Source organism: Nicotiana tabacum, chromosome 14, assembly GCF_000715075.1.
Source record: "Nicotiana tabacum cultivar K326 chromosome 14, ASM71507v2, whole genome shotgun sequence".
In the NCBI taxonomy this organism is placed as follows: Eukaryota; Viridiplantae; Streptophyta; class Magnoliopsida; order Solanales; family Solanaceae; genus Nicotiana; species Nicotiana tabacum.
The window spans coordinates 36,888,749-36,895,125 of NC_134093.1; positions in this window are offsets into that span (position 1 = coordinate 36,888,749).

Genomic DNA, 6,377 nt, shown 5'->3' on the forward strand with positions numbered 1-6,377 from the left:
GTACACAATTCACATCACGATTTTGTAGAGTCGTACTGCAGGAGTTAGGTACTAGGGTAGAGCTGAGCATAGCCTTTCACCCTCAGACAGACGGGTAGTCCGATTACATAATTCAGATTCTTGAGGATATGCTCCGTACATGTGTGATGGAGTTTGGAGGGTCATGGGACCAATACTTGCCACTTGCAGAGTTCACTTACAACAACAGTTATCAGTCCAGCATTCAGATGGCACCGTATGAGGTTTTGTATGGTAGGCGATGCCGGTCCCCCGTGGGATGGTTTGAGCTGGGCGAGGACCGATTGTTGGGTACAGATTTGGTCCAAGATGCCCTGGATAAGGTGAAGGTGATTCAGGAGAGACTTCGTACAGCCCAGTCCAGGTAGAAGAGTTATGCGGACCGGAAGGTTAGTGACCTGGCATTTATGGTTGGTGAGCGAGTCTTGCTTCGGGTATTGCCTATGAAAGGCGTCATGAGGTTCGGGAAGAAGGGCAATCTGAGCCCGAGGTTCATTGGTCCTTTTGAGATATTGCGTCAAGTTGGGGAGGTTTCTTACGAGCTTGCCTTGCCTCCCATCCTAGCAGGAGTTCACCCGGTATTCCACGTGTCTATGCTCCGGAAGTGTCTCGGTGATTCGGCTTATGTATTGGATTTCAGCTCAGTCCAATTGGACAAAGATCTATATTATATTGAGGAGCCAGTAGCCATTTTGGACATACATGTCAGAAAGCTCAGGTCAAAGAATATTGCTTCAATAAAGGTCCAGTGGAGGGGTTAGCTGGTCGAGGAGGCAACTTGGGAGACCGAGTAGGATATGCGCAGCCAGTACCCTCATCTTTTCACAGTTTCAGGTATGTCTTTATACTCATTCGAGGACGAATGATTGTTTTAAGAGGGGGAGGATGTAACAACCCGACTGATCGTTTTGAGATTTAGAGCCCCGGTCCCCTAATATCTGGTTTCCCCATATTTGTGTCTGCTTTTGGGATTTGCCGGAGTGTTTGGTTATGGAATTCGGGGAGTTTTGGGACACTTAGTCCCTAGTTGTGAGTTTAAGCCTTAGAGTTTGGACGGTAGTCGGAAATGTGTGAAGACAAATCCGGAATGGAATTTTGATGACTCTGTTAGCTCCGTTGAGTAATTTTGGGGTTAGGAGCACGTCCGGAATATTTTTTGTAGGTTTGTAGTAGATTTAGGCTTGAATTGGCAAAAGTTAGTTTTTCGGCGATTTCGGCCGATAATGGAAATTTTGATATCGAGATGGAAATGGAATTCCAAAAGTGGTTGTAGGTTCTTAGTGTCATTTTTGACATGTGTGTAAATTTTGAGGTCATTCGGACTAGATTTGATGTGGTTTGGCGTCGGTTGTAGAATTTGGAAGATTTTAAATTCTTAGGCTTGAATCCATGCTTTCTGATCTGTGTAACTCTTCTGTCTGGACTGTGCTATACGTAGTCTCTCCTGAATCAACTTTTCCTTTTCCAAGGCATCTTTCACCAAATCAGTACCATATAACTTAGCCTCACCAGGCTCAAACCATTCGATGGGTGAACGACATCGCCGACCATATAAAGCCTCAAATGGAGCCATCTCGATGCTGGATTAGTAACTGTTATTATAAGTAAACTCGGCCTCCAAAATCAATCACACATTCTCTGAGCATATCCTCAAAAATGTGAATTGTCCGCTCTGTCTGCCCGTCGATCTGCGGATGAAAGGTTGTGCTGAGATCTACACGGGTCTCCAATTCACTCTGTACTACTCTCCAGAAATGCGAAGTAAACTGAGGGCCTCTATCTGATATGATGGAAATTGGCACACCGTGCAACCGAACTATCTCCTGAATATATATCTAGACCAACCTGTCTGAAGTATATGAAGTCACAACCGGAATAAAGTGTGCCGACTTGGTCAACCTGTAGATAATGACCCAAACTGCATCAAACTTCCGCAAGGTCCGCGGCAACCCAACTACAAAGTCCATAGTAATGCGTTCCCATTTCCACTCCGGTATAGTCATCTGCTGAAGTAGGCCATCTAGCCTCTGGTGCTCATATTTAACTTGCTTACAATTTAGACACTTAGCTACATACTCAGCTATGTCCTTTTTCATTTGCCGTCACCAATAATGCTGTCGCAAATCACGATATATCTTCGTAGCACCTGGATGAATAGAACACCGAAAACTGTGTGCTTCCTCTAGGATCTTTTTCCTCAGTCCATCCACATTAATAACACATAGATGATCCTGGAGTCAGAGAACACCATCCGTTCCAATAGTAACTTCCTTGGCATCACCTCGTAGTACCGTTTCTCGAAGAACTAATAAGTGTGGGTCATCAAACTGGCGAGCCTTGATAAGCTCAAATAGTAAAGACTGGGCCACAACACATGCAAGAATTTAGTTGGACTCTGAGATATCCAGCCTCACAAGTCTGTTAGCCAAGGACCGAATATCCAAAGCTAATGGCCTCTCCTCTGCTGAAATGAAAGCCAAACTACCCATACTCTCCGTCTTTCTACTCAAGGCATCTACAACCACATTTGCTTTGCCCGGATGATATAGGATAGTAATATCATTATCTTTTAGTAACCCAAGCCATTTGCGCCGCCTCAAATTTAGATCCCCCTGCTTGAACAAATGATGCAAATTGTGATGATCAGTGTAAACCTCATAGGACACCCCATAAAGATAACGCCTCCAAATCTTAAGAGCGTGAACAATCGCAGCTAACTCCAAATCATGCACCGGATAATTCTTCTCGTGGGGCTTCAGCTGACGTGAAGAATATGTAATAACTCGCCCTTCCTGCATAAATACACAACCCAAACCAACACGGGAAGCGTCATAGTACATTGTATGCATCCCCGAACCGGAAGGCAACACTAACACTGGTGCTGTAGTCAATGTTGTCTTGAGATTCTGAAAGCTCACATCACAATCATCGGACCATCGAAACGGAGCACCCTTCTGGGTTAATTTGATCAAAGGTGCTGCAATAGATGAAAAGCCCTTCATGAATCGATGATGCCAATTCTGGACTGCCTCGATCTTTTTAGGATCAACTTTAATTCCCTTGCCCAATACAATATACCCCAAAAATGCTACAGACTCTAGCCATAACTTACATTTGGAGAACTTAGCATATAGCTTTTGTCGACGCAACGTCTGAAGCAACACTCTCATATGTTGCTCGTGCTCTTCCTTACTGCGCGAGTAAATCAAAATATCATCAATGAAGACAATGACAAACGAATCAATATATGGCCTGAATACCCTGTTCATCAAATCCATAAATGTTGTTGGGGCGTTAGTCAAACCGAAGGACATCACCAGAAACTCATAATGACCATATCTAGTCCGGAAAGCAGTTTTTGGAACATCCGAATCCTGAATCTTCAACTAATGGTACCCCGATCTCAAATCAATCTTAAAGAACACCCTAGCACCATGCAACTAGTCAAATAGATCATCAATATGCGGCAACGGGTACTTCTTCTTAATAGTGACTTTGTTCAATTGACGATAATCAATACACATTCGCATAGTACCATCCTTCTTCTTCAAAAATAATACCGGTGCACCCCAAGGCGATACACTCGGTCTGGCAAACTCTTTGGCTAGTAACTCCTCAAGATGTTCTTTTAATTCTTTCAATTCTTTCGGAGGCATGCGATACGGTGGGATGGATATAGGCTGGGTATCTAGAGCCAAGTCAATACAGAAATTAATATCAAGATCAGGTGGCATGCTTGGAAGATATGAAGGAAATACATCGGAGAACTCCCTAACTACAGGCACTAAATCAATAGACGGAGTCTCTGCAATAGTATCCCGAACATAGGCTAGATAAGCTAAAACCCCCTTCTCAACCATGTGTTGAGCCTTCATAAAATAAATAACCCGATTAAATGCACTAACAGACGAACCCTTCCACTCCAGCCTAGGCAATGTTGGAATAGCCAAGGTTATAGTCTTGGCATGACAATCTAGGATGGCATGATATGGAGATAACCAGTCCATGCCTAGGATGATTTCAAAGTCGGTCATCCCAAGCAATAGGAGATCTGCTCTAGTTTCATAACCACATAATGTAATAATACAGGACCGGTAGATCCGATTCACAACAACAGAATTGCCCATTAGAGTGGACACATAAACAGGAGTACTCAAGGACTCACGAAAACACCTAGGAAATGAGCAGATAGAGACGACACATAGGAATATGTAGACCTTGGATCAAATAATACGGAGGCATCTTTGCCGCAAATATAAATAATACTTGTAATCACAGTATCCGAGGCCTCTGCATCTGGTTTGGCCAGAAAAGCATAGAACTGAGCTAGAGCGCCAACTGGCTGGCCTCCACCTGGATGACCTCCAGCTCTATGACGGCCCCTACCCACCTGTCCTCCACCTCTTGGTGGTCGGACAACTGGTGGAGCAACTGGTGGGATAATCATAGGCTGCTAACCATGTTGCACTAGTCTACCCTGAAGCCTGGGGCAGAATCTTCGTATGTAATTGGGATCCCCGCACTCGTAACAACTCTTCGGTGCGATGGGTTGCTGACTAAGAGTCTGGCCCTGGTGGCCTGAACATCCACTGGAGGAACCCTGAATAGCCGGTGGGCGATAATAACTCTCTGGCAAAGCACTGAAATAAGGTCGCACTGGAGCACCCTGAGGAGGCGGTGGTGCTGGATATGGGGGCCTGCTGGACTGCCCTCTCACGAACTGACCTCTGCCCCCAGACGAAGCACCTTTGAACTCTTTAGAATATCTATAATGTTTATCGCTGATAACCTACTCTATGCTATGCTGACGCACACCCTCAATCCTCCGGGCTATCTCCACGACCAACTCATAAGAAGTACCCATCTCAACCTCTCGAGCCATAGTGGCCTAAATGCCAGTATGTAAACCCACAACAAACCTCTACACTCTCTCCGACTCAGTAGGGAGTATCATAAGTGCATGGCGAGATAACTGAAAGAACCTCACCTCATAATCAGTCACTGACATCTGACCCTGCTGGAGATGCTCAATTTGAAACCCAAACTCTTCCCTATGGGGGTTGGAATATACCTGTCCAGGAAAATATGGGTGAACCTATCCCAAGTCATGGGAGGAGAATCTGCTGGTATGCTAAGAAGATAAGACTTCCACCATTTATGGGCTCTGCCCTCTAGCTGAAAACTATCAAAGTCAACCCCATGAGACTCCAATATCCTCATGTTGTACAGTATATCCCTTAACCGATCAATGAAATCCTGGGGATCCTCATGTCGCTCACCCCCAAAGACAGGAGGATATAGTCTAGTCCATCTGTCCAATAGTTTCTGCAGATCGGCAGCTGTAGATGGTCTGGGCTCCACCCACGGGTAGTGCACCCTGGGTCTGATATATAGCAGCTGCCTGCCCATGAGCCTGTGCGGTCGGAGTCTGTGCTCCCTCGCCCGCTTAAGATGTGGCTGGGTCATCGGAAAATAAACCAGCCTGAGTCATAGTGTCCATGAATTGCAGCATACGACCCATGACATCCTGGAATCCCAGTACAGACATGAAATCCACCGGAGCTGGCTCTGTCATGGGCACCTCGCCCTGTTCCTCAATAATGAGATCCTCTACTGGACCCACTGGTGGCATAACTCGAAATATCCTAGGACGTCCTCGTCACCTACCACGGGCTGGAGTCCTCCCTCAGCCTCTGCCTCGGCCTCTAACAATAGGGGGAGTAGCTCTTCCCTGGTCTGGAACCTTATTATAGTGCGTTCTCACCATCTGTGAAAGAATAAGAGAAAGATATTTCGTACTACATCAATTTCATAATGGAAGATGAAAAAGGTAGTTTCCTAACACCCTATTGCCTCTCGAAGATAAGTACAGACGTCTCTGCACCGATCTGCAAGACTCTATTAGGCTTGCTCATAACTTGTGAGACCTATGTGAGCCTAGTGCTTTGATACCATGTTGTCACGACCCAATTTTACCTATAGGTCGTGATGGCGCCCAACACTACAGCTAGGCAAGCCAACTAGTAATTTAAACACATATTCAATTATTTAGAATTAACCGAGAAATTAAACTCTTTTTACTTGCTAGAATTAAAAACAATATGAAAAATCTAGTAAATCAAAATAACCAAGAAAATTAATTAAATCCAAAAATTCTACTAGTGAGTGCCAAGACCTGGTGTCACAAGTGTATGAGTATCTAGTAGATTATACAAAAATGATAAATACTGTCTGAAATAAAATAGACAGAATAAAATTTCCATAAGAGGCACTGGTTGCTGCAGAACGGCTCAGAAGGGAAGCTCACCACTAAGCCTCTAGATAACGCGGGTGCACACCGATAGGTCCAACGATAGCAC